The 16359-nt window shown below is 36.5% G+C and overlaps 1 pseudogene; it reads left to right on the top strand.

The window, feature by feature from the left end:
• The first annotated feature begins 11722 nt into the window (after positions 1-11722).
• LOC138168703 (polyribonucleotide nucleotidyltransferase 1, mitochondrial pseudogene) lies at positions 11723-14080 on the top strand (annotated as a pseudogene).
• Positions 14081-16359: the final 2279 nt, after the last annotated feature.

Raw genomic sequence — 16359 nt, 5'->3', positions numbered from 1 at the left:
AGTTCACAGATTGTCTCCAGAATAAAAATTCCAGGTGAATCAAAGGGCAACCAAAATAAACACATTTTTGGTGAGACATAAAATACAGGCATGACCTGTGTGACCTGAAAAGAATATTTTTTAAAAATTTCTCCTTTTGTTTCTATTTGTGTTTTCTGTTTTCTGTTTTTTAAATTTGAATTTCACATCTCTAATATTAATCTAACCTCTTCTAATAAAATCTGTCTGAAATAACATAGTCAAAAATTTATATGAAATTAAACAGATTAATGATGTCTATTTTGCTTCCTAGTTATTTGCCCATTCATACCTATACAACTAGATACAAATAGCAGTGACTTCCCCATCCCAGCAGATTCTAGAATACTGGCACATCCTCAACTACATGTAATATTGAAGCCCAAAATAAGTTTTAAACTGCATCAAAGTTTAAAATATTTGCAAGTGATTGTGTTGTACAGAAAAGAATCTACATTGTTTGCTTCTGTATAAATGTCTCTTAATCTATAATTATTTTATAACTTAATGGCTAATTTCCTTATATGTTTCCTTTTTTAAGCCTAATCAACATGATGAAGATCTCTTGTTTGATAGGATTGCAGAAAATTATGTGTCACTTATCATGAAAGTCCCCAGCTATAGAAAAGATACTTTTTTTAAGGTAAAAGTTATATAGAAATTAATTAGTTGTGCTGATTAGTTCTGAACACCAACAGAGTAGACAATTTTTAAGGGATTCTTTTTAGCATGTAAGAAAAAATGTTTGGTTGATCATTAGGGTGTAGATGGCAATCATAGAATAAATGTTGGCAATATCAAGTCTTCATGAATAAGAATGTCTTTTTCATAATATTGCATGCTGTAGTATATATCAGAGTTAAATATTCGATTTGAAATTTGATCACCATTTTAAAATTTAGCGTTATTTGAAAAATAATCACCAGGACTATGGAGATTAAAGGTAGGTAAATTCATTCACCTATATACTGATATTCATTAATTAGGTATTTTTAACTTTCAAAAGAATTTTCTCAGGCATACAAAGAATATAAATATATGTTACATATTATGGATGAAGACAAAATATTAAAATCTTCAGCAATGAAAAATAATGAGTAAATTAATAGATTTGAGTTATGTTTAAATATTCCAGTTGTCAAGATTAATAACTAGTTTAAGATGGTTATACTTTGAATGAGATCAATAGTGCCATGGTGAGTGCAAATTTGCTAAGATTTCCACAAATATTGTTTACATATCAAGCTTCTTCTCAAGGATTAAATTTTGATCCATATACATCAGATGTAAGGTATTACTTAAACTAATAAATGGTCATCCTTCAAAATAGTATAAATGAAACCTTGATGCGAAGCTTGCCGATTGGTTTTAATTTTTAAGAATTCTTCACTTTAACAATTCTTCACTAAATCCAACACAATTAGTAGTTACACACATATTCATATTATTTGTGTATAAAGGTAACTTGGTCCATCAGATAGAGGGATGACCTAGAAACCTGGGTTCTAATTTCACCTCTTACAAATGTTGGCTATGCAATCCTAACAAATTCTTTAACCTCTCAATGGTCTATGCATCTCTCTAAGGCTATTGGTTGTAGAGAAGGCTCTGATCTGCACTGTAAAAGGAAGTTTTCTTACCTGGGAATTACATTTTCTAATATTAAATGTCCAATTTCTAACCCAATTTGTAAATGTGTTTATAGTAATATATTTAAACTAAATTTCATATGTATATACATATAATTATGAATATAGAATTTCTTAATAATGAAAATAGTTGTGATAGTTTTAATGTTAGAACATATTGGAAGTTCTTTTATAAAGTAATTACCATAATCAATTTTGATTCTTAGGAAGATACATTAACTTTTACATACTACAGTATTATTGATATAATGCCATTATTGATAACCAGTTTTCACTTTTAATATATACATAACAGATCAGTACTTCCATTAAACTAATTTTACCTCTATGCTATTTCAAAGCAAAATATTCTTAATAACCATTATATACAAATTTAGAGAAAATTAGAACCTTAGCCATCATCTGTTCCAAATGCCTCATTTTATATTATGTTGTCCAGAGAAATTAAGTAACTTGCTTAAAGTCTCCCAAATAATGCTAGAACTGTGACAAGAACTCAAGCTATCAGTTTGTTGATCTTTCTAGAATATCATACCAATTCCCTATCAGTCATTAAGCATTTATTGGTCATCTACTGTATTAGTGTTAGTGATTATGTTAGTGATGTATATATATATATATATATATATAATACAAATATAGGAATACATACACATATATGCATATATATACACATACATATATATATATATATGAATGTGTATTTACTCATTCATTTGTTCATTTATTGTAATGAATAGAGTGCAAGGCCTTGAACTCACCTTCCTGAGTTCAAATTTAATCTCAGATACCCACTAGCAGTGTGACCCTGGGCAAATCATTTAACCCTGTTTTCCTCAATTTTTTCATCTGTAAAATGAACTAGAGGAGAAAATAGCAAACCACTCCAGTTTCTTTGCCATAAAAATCCCAAATGGGGTCATGAAAACACATAACTGGGGTCAGTCAACACATAGCTGAAAAGAGTAACAAACAATAATAGAAGAAAGGCATTAGCGTTAAGTGAGATTAAAGAAAGGTTTCTTGTAGAAGGTGGGATTTTAGCTGAGACTTGAAGGAACCAGGAAACCTATAAGGTGGAGATGAGGAAGAATTCCCAACATCAGGGACAATCATTGAAAATACCCAGAGAAGAGAAATGGAGTAACTTGTGCAAGGAGGCCAGTGTCATTGGATCACAGAGTATGTTTGGGTGAGAAAAGTGAAAAACTGACTAGAAAGGTAGGAGGAGGCGAGGTTATGAAGGGCTTAGAATGACAAACAGAGGTAACATGTTACTGGAGTAATAAACCACTGGTATAAACCATTTGAGTTGATTGAATAAAGAAATGACATTCAGAACTATACTTTAGGAAGATCAATTTGTCAATTTAGAAGATAGACTTGAATAAGGAGAGATTTGAGGTAGGAAATGGTTTGCACTAACATGGTAGCAATATAAAAGAAGAAAAGGAGGCATATACAAGAGATGTTATGAAAGTAAAAGTGATAAGATTTGGCAACATATTGGATATGGGATGTGAAAGAGAGAGTGACAAGTTGAATATGATAACTAGATCATAAACCTGGTTGCCTAGGAGGAGAGTGGTACTCTTGGTAGTAGTAGGGAAGTTAGAAGAAGGGAGTATTTGGGGAGAAAGATAAGTTCAGTTTTAGACATATTGAGCTTGAAATATTCACATGACAACTAGTTTGAGACATGCAGCAGGTAGTTGAAGATAAGAAACTGGAGATCAGGAAATAAATTGGCAATACATAAGTGGATCTAATAATTATTAGCATAAAGATGATAATTGAATCCATGAAGCTGAGAAGATCCCACAAGTTAAATAATATGAGGATAGAAAAAGAGAGCATTGGTAACAGAGTTAAGGGGCATGCTCACAGTTAGAGGGTATGACTTAGACAGGAGACTGAGGAGCATTCAGACAAATCAAAGGAGATCCAGGAGAGAGTAATGTCATTAAAGATGTATCAAAAAAACAAAGGGTGATTGACAATGTTAAAAGATGCAGAAAGATAAATATATTGAGAAAAGCAATTAAGCAATCAATTAAGCAATTAAGAGATCATTGATAACTTCAGGGAGAGTGGCTCCAAATGAATTATGAGGTCAGAAACCAGATTGTAGAAATTTAAGAAATGAATGAATGAAGAGGCAAGGGAGGTATTGATTGTAGATTCTCAAGAAGTTTCACCACAAAAGGGAGGAAAGGTATAGGATGATATCTAGTGGGGATGGATGGATCAAATGGAGAATTTTTGAGGATGGGAAATACATCGATATGCTTGTACACAGAAAGGAAACAACCAATATACAGGGAAAGATTGGAAACGAGTGAGATTGGGGATAAGAGAAGGCAAGGGAAGGAAAAGGAGGGGAAGGAAAGGCAAAGGAAAGGAAGTAAAGGCAAGGTAAGGAAAGACAAGGAAAGAGAAATAGGTGAGAGAATAGAGATGATAGAGGGGTAATCTGCTGAAAAATGCAAAATGGAATGGAATCAAAGGTACATGTAAAAGAATTTGCCTTAGCAAAAAGAAGTGCCACCTTTTCATATGAGATAGCAGTAAAGGAGAGATAGTGACAGCAGGCAGATAGAAGAGAGCTCTTGGTGAATGGTCTCAACTTTTTGAGTGAAATATGTTAACTCTCTTGTAATAAGGGGAAAGAATTGTGAACATATACAAATAATATTTTTAGGCAATTTCCAATCTTTATTTTAACTATTCATTTTACCCTTCCCCCATACCAATCATTTTAAGAAATAATTTTTTTAAAAAAAAAAGAGTAAACTGACATATTTGATTTTCAATTACTTTTGCTATTTTATGCCTCACCCAACCTTCTTTGGGGGGGGGGCTTTTTGGAGGGCAATTGGAGTTAAGTGACTTGCCCAAGGTCACACAGCTAGTTTTTGTGTTAAGTGTCTGAGGCTGGATTTGAACTCAGGTCCTCCTGACTCCAGGGCTGGTACTCTATTCACTGCACCGCCCCTCACCCTACCCTCTTTGGAGGAGGTGTGAACAAGTTTTTAATTGTCCCCAAAATGGAAGCAGATATGAGGAAGAATAAAAAACTTCCAATATAATACATTACTTAGATAAATCTCCCCTCTATAATTAATGTCTGTCTATATTTTGATAGCTCTATCCTGACTGGTTGTCACAAGCCATCTATACAATATTTCAAGAAGCATTTCCAGACTCCTCTCAACTATTTGATGATGCATTTAAAGAGAAACTAGTGATCACCATTTATGAGTGGATGACAGGTACTGTGATGTTATTTAAATATTCACATATTCTAAACCAGAGACCCTAGCTAGTAGTAGATCAAGATTTCTTGATAGATTTGAAACCTTACTTTGTTCCTCTCCCAACCAGTCACTATAATCTTGCCTCCATTTTGTCCAAGTCCCAGTCAATGAAGTTTGCTGGGGTTCCCAGTAGAAAGGAGGAGAACACTGAGATCATTGCCTTCTCCTCTCCTCAAAGATCTTCGCATCAATACATCGCACTCCACATCCTACCATGACTACCACTGTTATCCCTGCCACATCTATTTTGATCTCAAGACTTTGAGAAAATGTAAAGTAATTCATTTTCACAATAAAATTGGGAATTCTTGATTTAAAGAATATTTAGGAATTTCTTAGTAGAGTTGACTATAGATAGTATTTGCCAAAACCTTTACCATGTTTCACTACAAAAACACAAGCATTCTTGACTGTCATATCACACTCATTTTGACCTGGTTGTCAATACAAACCTAGCACTTTTCTGATGAAGTCCTCCTTTCTCCTTTAAGTACTGAGCTTATAATGGTGCTTATCCATTTATAATTTAAATTTTATTTAGAATCTTTATAGACAGAAGTGTAATATCTGTCTGGAAGGACAGGAAAGGAAAACTAGAAATGACATTACATCTTCCACTTCTGCCTTTTCTTTTAGGAAGGAGGTGGTGGAGGGAGGAAACAAAGAAGATAATCAACCACTTTTCTCCTCATTTGAAGTTCTATTTATAATAAGATATTAGCTAGAGTATATAGATATCACTGATATGTTTTGAGGGGAGAGGAACTGTGATATTGTATGCAAAAGGTCAGTTTTAGAGCTAGAAAGACCTGAGTTTAGGCTCAATCTCTATCATATTCTGGCCTTATGACAGTTGGGCAAACCACTTAAACTCTCAGTGACCCAGACAACTTTATAAGACATAAATTACAAACAAATTCATAGTCTGCTACCAGAAGCTAACACCAGCAATGAAATCACAGGACGAGATTTTTTTTAAAAAAAGTAATAAAAAACATTTTAAAGCAATAACCTGAGTACAGTTTGCCTTTGAGATAAGGATGCTTTCTTTTCTATTTTTATAATATTACTTTCTTTGGGTAGATCATATCTCTTCCCCTAAAGCTCTTACCCAAAATTGTAAGAGAACTCAGTATGTATGAGGCTGGCACACACTCTCTGTGTGGGCTCTGACATATACTAAGTATATGACCATTGGTAAGTCCTATGACTTCCTCTCTGAACCTGGAAAATGGCAATAGTAATGCATGCTTTGCCTACTCCACAGGGTTTAGAATAAGGAAAGTGATTTGTAAACTTTAAATATGCAATAATTGCAAGTTATTGTTACTATTTCAATGGTTATTATAGTCCTTATCTTTGTTGTGTTACACTTCTTTCAGTCCCTGCCCCATCTTGGACTTGTATATTATGTACCTGCCTATTTCAGGTCCAACATAGTGTCTAGATCCACCCTCCTGAAACTATAGCTCATGAGCCCCAACCAGTACATTCATGTTTGTCTTTGAAAGTCCTTCATAACTTGGTCTTGGTTCCTTCCTACCAGTTTTCTTTTACCTTATGCCCCCTTATTCCCTACCCTCCCACATAATTATGTGATCCAGTGGCACTGAATTTCTTACTGTTTCTCAAGCAAGCCACTCTATCTCCCAATTTTTGGTACATTTATTGTCTATCCCCCATGCTTGCAACTTTCTTCCTCCTTATCTCCACCTTCTAGCTTTCCTGGATTCCTTCAAGTCTCAGCAAAATCCCACATTCTATAAGAAAACTTTCCCAGTCCTCTTGATCTTGGTTCATTCCCTCTGAAATTATTTCAATTTTCCCAGCATATTTCCTATTTGTACATATGTATTTGAATATTTTTATCTGCTGTTAGAATGTGTGTTTCTTGAGAGGATACTATTTTTTGCCTTTCTTTGTATCACCAGGGTGTAGCATGGTATTTGGCCCACAGTACGTGCTCAATAAATGTTTGTAACCTAACTGATATTTAATGGACATCCAATTGATATAAAGTAATGGCAAGCAAAGAAGTACTTAACACCTTGCTTCAGCTATTTAGTTGACACCTTGTTTCAGTTCAAGTTTCTTCTGAGCCTTTCCTATGATTGAGAAGCAGAACTTATGAACCCCACAAGTTGTGAACCCTAGAACATGTGAACTCTTGTTGCTGATGCAACAGGAAGGGGAGGAGCTAATGACCATATACAAGGAGAGGCCCAGGCTGGAGAGAGCAGAACTGAGAAGAGAGAAGAATTGAGAACTGAGAACTGAGCAGAATTGAGAGAAACTGAGAAAACTTGTTGTGGCAGAGTCAAGAAGGAGAAAACTTGTGGTTTCCTGGCACTCTAGGTCTGTTCTGTGTTGATGTTTGTTTGTGATACTTTATACAGAATCCCTGGGACCTTGCTGGAAGCCCTGAAAGGATTTTCTGGTTGTCTGTTTACAGAAGTCCTGGAGGAGGGTTTTGGAGGTTCTGGGACTTTACTGATAATATGTGTTGACCTCTTGGACCTTGCTTGTGGGTCTTTGTTGATTTCTATGTTGATGATTTGTGTTGACCTCTTGGACCTTGTTTGTGGGTCTGTATTGATTTCTATACTGATGATTTTCTCAGACCTTGTTGGTAGGTATGTGTTGATTTTGCAAGCAGATAGTGAATTGATAATGGTGCTGGCAATGTGCATGAATATTATTGTGGCTCTGGCAAGCTTAGTCTTCCCAGAAACAGGAACTGTGAAGGACTTGAGGTGGACTGGATACTGTGAGCTTCAATATGGAATGGGAACTGGACAAAGAACTGGATGAGGAGCTGGACAAGGAACTGGGAGCTGCCTTCCTTTGAACCCAAATGACAGTTGTGTAGATTTGGGCAGGAGCTGGGACCATAGAAGAGGAACCATGGAAGCTGAGAGTCGGCCTTGAGTCAAGGTGAAAAGATCTCTTCTTGGGTGCCTGATGCTGACTGAGAAGATTATGATTTACTGTGACCTAGAGGTAGAGAACTTTGACCTTTGTATTTTGTACATTAAGGAGACAAGCCTCCTTAAGGAGGATTGAATTAAGGACTTACTGAATGATTGTACTTTGTGTCCTCAGGAGGCTTGCCTCCTTAAGGATGATTGAATTAATAAATGATTGTACTTTGCTTAAAATTATGTGGCCACTTTGGTGAAAACTATGTGGCCATTTTAGTGATAACGTGTTATGCTATAGCATTGTGAATGCTATACATTGTGAATACTGTACTTTCATTTCTGTCAATGTTTTGTCTTTGTTACTGAATAGAGAGTTCACTATACTGTGTAATCAGAACCTTGAAGCTGTTCACAGCATCAGCCCTCTGGAAAGCTGTTCATGCTTGGCTTTATATATAATTAGCTCAAAGCAAAGGTATTTACTGATGGCACTTCACAAATAGCAGTAACAAAATATTTCTTTCATAAATTTGGGGTGTACTTTCCCACAAGTATAGCACACCAGAGGGAAAAGTGGGTACACTCAGAGAATATACTACTAAAGAGATACACATGTAGGGAACATGTGTGGCCAAGGTGTCTCACATTTATGCCACCACAAGGCTCCAATGTCCCATTTTATCCCTGCAGTATACTCATGATGGTCCCCCTTAATACAGTGTCTGTGCTAGAGAGGCCACTCAGCTAGACCCCCTGGTCCAGACTGTCTGCACAGCTCAATTCTTGACTGCCATCTGTAAAATGAGTTGAAGAAGGAAATGTAAATCATTCCAGTATCTTTACCAAGACAATTCCAAATGGGTTCACAACAAGTTGGCCTGAATGACAACAACAATCTCTTCTTCAAGATAGAAGATCTTTTGCCTCCTTTCCATTCTGATCTTCTGTCTGCCTCTGCTTTCTCATCAGTAAAATAAGGATAATAATCTCCACTTCTGAGAGCTTTGGGGAGGATAAAATGCGATAATGTCTCAAAAGCACTTTGCATGCCTGAAGGCCCTATAGAAATGCTCACTGTTATCATTCAGTTGCTACCAGACTAGTCCAGAGTCCCATAACCTTTTTTCTGGACCACTGTAGTGTCTTCTAACAGATCTTTCTACCTCCATTCTCTCCCACTCTCTAATCCACCATTTAGCTTCTGCTGCATTTCATAATTCATATGCAGATCACATTCCTTCCCAGCTCAAAGTCCTTTGTTGGCTTCTCCTTTGCCTAATAAGACAGTTCATGCATTAAAAGTCCTATAGAATCTGTCTCTCCTCCATATCTTTAGTTCTAACTGACCATGCTCCCCTCATACCTACTTTAATTTCCACCTAAATTACTAAGGGTCTTCCCATTTCCAGCTTCCTTGTTTTTGTTCATGCTGCCCCCCCCTCCCCCCTTTGCTTGAAATGTACTCCTCTTAACTCTACTTGACCATTCCCCATCCATGAACCTTTTATTTTTTTTAACAAATGATAATGCTGGGAAGATTCTAGAAATCGTTGCTAAGGATTATAGTCTTTTTTTGTTTTGTTTTTTGGAGGGGAGAAAGCAGGGGAGTTGGGGTTAAGTGACTTGCTAAGGTCACACAGCTAGTAAGTGATAAGTGTCTGAGGCTGGATTTGAACTCAGGTCTTCCTAACTCTAGGGCCAGTGCTCTATTCACTGCACCACCTAGCTGCCCCCAGGATTATAGAATCTTGCACAAGAAATTGAACACCTCAGAGCCATTTTTTGTTGTTCAGTAGTTTCAATTGTGACTGACTTTTTGTGACCTCATTTGGGGTTTTCTTGGCAAAGACACTGGAGTGGTTTTCCATTTTTTTTTCCTCCTGCTCATTATCCAGATGAAGACCCAAGGCACAGTTAAATGACTTGCCCAAGGCCACACAGCTAGTAAGTGTCTGAGGTCAAATTTGAACTCAGGAAAATGAATCTTCTTGACTTCAGGTCTGCTACTCTATCCACTGCACCATTTAGCTGCCCCCTTAGAGCCATAGGTGGCATTTTCATCACTGCTGCTGATTAAAGGCAAAGGAAGGGAAAGGAAGAATTAGGAAGTACACTGTTTACCATAGATTGAAATAAAAGAATGATGGGTTCTTAAACAGGAATAATATACACCTTAAAAAAGCTAATAAAATACGTATGCCTAAACTATTTTTAAAAGGGTTAGGAATTGAAAAAGGAAGGGACAGTAAAGAAACTGTCATTTATTCACCTAGCTACAGTGACTCATCAAGGGTAGCTATAAAGAAACAAGAATAACTATTGAGTTATTTAAAGTTCACCATATTCAGTATCTAATAAAGAAGTCAGCAATGAAGCTGCTGGTCTCCAAACTATATGCACATGCACAAAATATGGGTGATAAAGCAGGTGAATGAGAAAGGCTAAAGCAAAGAGTCATTTTGCCCTCATAGTTGTTACTGAGATTTGATGAGATGGGATCCATGACTGGAATATGACTCTATTTCAAAAGAAGTAGGATAGAAAGAAGAAAGAAGTGAGATGTTTAGGACATATGTCAAAAGCCCAATACAGAGGCATGATTTAGTAGTGTAAGAGACTTTGGTTCTCTGGGCATTCTTGGAGTATCCTCGCTGACAAAAGCTAATACTTTTCCTTGTTTGCTATAAATGTTCATTGCATCTCTCAGAAAATGAAGAAACCAACCAAAGAAATTGGTATTCTGGACCTGATTCTCTCTTGCCTCTTACTTTACTGAGGAAAATAGAGGCCATTTTCCATGAACTCCCTCTTTTCTTCTCTATATATCAAAATCCCTTGGTATCACTCCCTATTGTCTCCCCCTTATTTGTGATGAAGATGTGGACTTTCTCCCCTTCAAGATCAACCCCTGTTTATGTCCTCCCTGATCTTGTACCTTATCCTCCAGCTGATTGTCTCCCGTAGGCATTCTATCCAGAATGACCTGCTGATTTATTTCCACAGGACTCTCTCTACCATGCCATAGAAACATCTTCACCCTGAAAGCTCATATCATCCCTGGACTACATCTCATGCTCAGAATCTTCTTCTCCCTTTAGGCTTCACTATATAATTGGTTGGTTCCTCTCAGAACTTCTCATTTAAGGAGGGCCAGGGCAAAGATCTATCTGTGTGTGTGTGTGTGTGTGTGTGTGTGTGTGTGTCTCTGTCTCTGTTCGTCTCTCTCTTTGTGTCTCTCTCTGTCTCTCTCTGTCTCTCTCTCTGTCTCTGTCTCTCTCTGTCTCTCTGTCTCTCTGTCTCTCTGTCTCTGTCTCTCTCTCTCTCTCTCTGTCTCTCTCTCTTTGGATTCACCTCCACAACACTTTCTCTCTTGTATCCTCCCAACATAGGACCTTCTCCCTCCATCCTTTTCAGCTCACATTTACATGTTATCTTCTCCAATTAGAATGTAAGCTCCTTAAGGGCAGGAACTGTCTTTCTGCTTAGAAAAGTGTCTGGCACGTGGCAAAGCACTTAATAAATGCTTATTGAGGTGCCTGCAGCTCCAGCCACTGAAGAAGAACCTGCCTTTCCTCGGGCCTTGCCAGGCCCAGCCACTCCCTCTGGGACAGGCACGAGCACTCTGGAGAAGCACAAAGCCCAGGACCGTGACTGTGGACTTGGGCATCAGAAAACTAGAAATATCCTCTGGAAAACTGGCTAGATTTGCAGATGGCTGTGCTGTAGTTGGGGGGGGGGGGCAGGGTTCTTTAAGTCAGGTGAAACAGTTGTGATGGTTACAGCAGTCAGTTAGACAAAGCCTTCACCCTCTCAGTTCATGCCATTAGTGGTGGACTATAAACAGAAAGCTGCTGCAGCAGGTAGAATTCCCACAAACCATCTTAGAAGAGAGTTTGGTTCTTCTGATAAAGAAATTCTCACAAGTCGAATTATAGAACGTTCAATCAGGCCTCTCTTTCCAGCAGGCTACTTTTATGATACACAGATGAGGAAATGGTGGCATAACCAAAGTTCCATAACTAGTAAGTGTCAAAAGTGAGATTCAAACCCAGCCTTCTCCTCTCTCTAAATTCAGTGATCCTCCTATTTATACCAAGTGCCTCTCCAGCAGAACAATTTTTAAAAGAGAGTTTTTAAGGTTCTTTGTGATCTTTTAGCAGTAGATAGTGTTAATGAGCCTGATGTCTTAGCAATTAATGGTGCTACTGCAGCCCTCTCATTATCAGATATTCCTTGGAATGGTCCCATTGGTGCAGTATGAATAGGAATAATTGATGGAGAATATATTGTTAACCCAACTCAAAAAGAAATGTCCTATAGTACTTTAAATTTAGTAGTCACTGGAGCACCTAGCAGTCAAGTTGTGATGTTGGAAGCTGCTGCAGAGAATGTATTACAGTAGGACTTTTGTCATGCCATCAAACTCGGGGTGAAACATACCCAACAGATAATCCAGGGGATACAGAAATTGATGAAAGAGTGTGGTATTGCTAAGAGGACCCCTCAAAAACTATTTTGTGCACCACCAGAGATGGTGAAATTTGTAAATAAACATGCCATGGAAAGGATCTATGCTGTCTTTACAGATTTTAATCATGACAAAGTTTCCAGAGATGATGCTATCAACAAGATAAAATTAGATGTTGAGGAACTACTAAAAGAAAAATTTCCAGAGGCTGATCCATATGAAATAATAGAATCCTTCATCATTGTTTCAAAAGAAGATTTTAGGAATATTGTCTTAAATGAATATAGAAGATGTGATGGATGAGATTTCACATCACTCAGGGATATTAGTTGTGAAGTGGACATGTTCGTACCCTTCATGGATCAGCACTGTTTCAGAGGGGCCAAACACAGGTACTTTGTACATTTGTACATTACATTTGATTCTTTAGAATCCCGTGTGAAGTCTGACTATTACAACAGCTATTAGTGGCATCAAAGAAAAAAATTTCATGCTTCATTATGAGTTTCCTCCTTATGCAACTAACGAAACTGGCAAAGTCACTGGTGTGAACAGAAGAGAGCTTGGGCATGGTGCACTTGCTGAAAAATCTTTGTATCCAGTTATTCCCAAAGATTAGATTTTCCTTTCACAATAAGAGTAACATCTGAAGTTAAATGGTTCTTCTTCTATGGCTTCTGCATGTGGTGGAAATTTAGCACTAATGGATGCAGGAGTTCCAATTTCATCTGCTGTTGCAGGTGTAGCAATAGGACTGATTGCCAAAAACAGCTCTGAGAAAGAAAGTGAAATTGAAGATTATTGTTTATTGACAGATATCCTGGGAATTGAAGATTATAATGGTGACATGGATTTCAAAATGGCTGGAACAAATAAGAGAATAACTGCATTACAGGCTGATATCAAATTACCAGTAATACCAATAAAAATTGTAATGGAAGCAATTCAACAAGCTACAAAGGCAAAAGAGAAATATTACAGATTATGAACAAAACAATCTCAAAACCTCGAGAAAGTAGAAAGGAAAATGGACCAGTTGTAGAAACATTTCAGGTACCTTTATCAAAAAGAACAAAGTTTGTTGGACTGGGTGGATATAACTTTAAAAAATTTCAGGCCAAAACAGGGGTAACTGTTAGTCAAGTGGATGAAGAGACATTTTCAGTATTTGCACCAACACCTAGTGCTATGAATGAAGCAAGAGTGTTCATTACTGAAATCTGCAAAGATGATCAAGAGCATCAGTTAGAATTTGGAGCAGTTTATACTGCCACAATAACTGAAATTAGAGAGACAGGAGTAATGATAAAACTTTATCCAAATGTGACTGCAGTACTTCTTCATAACTCCCAACTTGATCAAAGAAAGGTTAAACATCCAAGTGCCTTGGGATTAGAAGTTGGTCAAGAAATTCAGGTGAAATACTTTGGACATGATCCTGCTGATGGGAGAATGAGGCTTTCACGAAAAGTGCTTCAGGCTCCAGCTACAAATGTCATCAAAACTCTAAGTGACAGAAGCAGTATTGTAATGGGAGACTCTGTTCCACAATCATCCAGTTCTTCTTCCCAGTGATAATGTGAAAAAAAACCAGAGATGTTATTTATACACTGATCAAGATTTCAAAAGTTCCAGAATGTCCTCTCTTGTTCATATTTGCATGTAACGTAAATATAATTCTAATAATTTGTATTAAAAAACAATAAATGCTTATTGACTGAATGACTGACAATCATCTCCCCATCTCTGATTTTCAGTCCCTCCCTATCTACTGTTTCATCCTCTTTTGCTTACAAACCCACTTCTCCCTGTCTTTAAAAAAAAAAAAACACTCTCATTTGATTCTACCATCCCCTCAAACTATCATGCTACAGCTTTTGAACTTTTTACATCCAAACTCCACCCACCCACCCCTAAAAAGTGCCTAAATGCAATGTCCTCTTTTTTCTACCACTCCTCTACTCTTTGTAACAGGTTTTGGCTTCATCTCTTAGCTAAAACTAATCTCTCCAGCAATGATCTCTTAATTGCCAATGACGGCCCTTTCTGAAACCTCACCCTCTTGTGTCTACTGGTAGCATTTGATGCTGCCATTTCTCTGGATTTTCATGACACTTCTCTCTCGTTTCTCTTCCCATTTTGTCAATACTCTTCAGAGGAAAATACAAAGCCCCAGTCAAAGACTCGCTACTTTGTAAGCTCATCACATTGATCAGGGAACTACCTTAATGAATCCCTTATATAAAAGGATTATATAGACAATCTACACATTCATGCAGCTTTCACCTGGGAAAAGAGAAGTAGTCAAGGAAGAAGTGAAGAGCTCTGAATGAGAATTGAGATCAGCATGATTCTGAGGGGGTCTCAGAGAGTTAGTCTTCAGACATTGTAGATGGTACCTAAATGATTCTTAGAGCTTGTCCAGCTTCATGGAACATGACAGTGACTCTGCTCCACTGGTACACATTTAAATACTCTAATATAGAGATGTCAGGCACATAACCCAATCCAGATTAAAATGCAATTGGGAAATATTTAACAAAATATGTAAAAATGAAACAAAACATAGATAACCTTACATTTTACAACAAAGTTAATATGAGCCCTGCAGAGATCCTTATGCATGATATAAGAGTATAATATAAAATATAAAGCATAATATAAAAGTAGAAATTAATGAGGAGGCAGGCTGAAAAAGAATATCAAGAAATCAATTAGAATAGGCCAAGGGTTTTTATCCTTTCATCCAAGAACTTGGTTTTAAAAAAAATTTTTAAAAAACATTTCAAGATAAATGATTTCCTTTTTTATACTGTATATCTTATTTTGTGCACTTTGAAGCATTATGCAAATATCCTTATTTATGATTTAATGACCCCTGTTTCTATTTGAGTTTGACATAACCCCTCTAATACCTAAGACTTTTTTCTTCTTGTTTTCTTTCTTCTTTGATTCTCTGCAAAACCTACCTTTCATCCACAAAAAAATCTTTTCATCAACATGCTTTTTTTTTTCATCCATGCCCCTACAGAAGACAAGTTATACATGATTCATTTACTTTGCAATTGGCTTTTGAATTCTGAAAATCTGGGATTTGTTGGTTTTGTTTGTTTCTTATATTGTAAGCTCATTTTAAACACTCGTTTATTATTAGTTATTCTTTTTCCTGGTAAAATGCTTTAGCATGCTGAAATACTATAAGTTGAGTAAGTCGCTCATGATTATTTCCCCTAAGAATTAAAGTTTACTTAGCTGCCTCTTTCTCTTAAGAAATAACAAGCAATTTCTAGTTTTCACAGAAAATTTTGGACTAATTTCACTTATATTTCCTTCATTTACAAAGCATCATCATTGACCTCAGATGATTCTAGCAGTGTGTGAATAATTCTTGACATGGGAGGGACAGTTTATTTTACTATTCTATTCATATATGTATATGCATATATGTAAATATATATTTAATTTTGTTACTATCAATATACATTTTTGTATGATTGCAAAACATGAATTATGGTTTTATGGATTCTATCAAATAACCATTTGATTTTTAATATATCTGTGCCAGACAAGTTGGCAAATAGTTTGGGTCACACTTTTTCAGAAACAACATTTTAAGCCATGGGTTTCCCAATGGACACATTCTTGGCTGTATTCTTTCTGACATTTATGTGCTCCCTCTTGGCTGTATCATAATAGATCTGGTTTTGATTATTATAATTTCCCCTGTGATACCCAGACTTATTTGTCTATTGCATTAGAATTTTTCCTGGAAAAAAATATGGAAAGTTGAGGATAATTTACCTCCTACCTTAAAATCTACAGCAATAAAATTTCTAATTTTAAAAACAAAGCTTTAATTTAAAAGGAAAAACAACAAATATACAGTACCTCTAGGTTTCATGCCTCTGCATCGTATCGCAAATTCTAGGAACTAATTTGATAATTATTCCTCATTGCTGACTTTTAAAGCTTCCTGGTAGTGCCAA

Source organism: Petaurus breviceps, unplaced genomic scaffold (genome assembly GCF_028583685.1).
Source record: "Petaurus breviceps papuanus isolate PSGF00001 unplaced genomic scaffold, PetGlider_PUasm1.0 37, whole genome shotgun sequence".
NCBI classification, from domain to species: Eukaryota; Metazoa; Chordata; class Mammalia; order Diprotodontia; family Petauridae; genus Petaurus; species Petaurus breviceps.
Note: the sequence above shows the minus strand (reverse complement) of the source record. Positions and strands in the feature narration are given on the sequence as shown.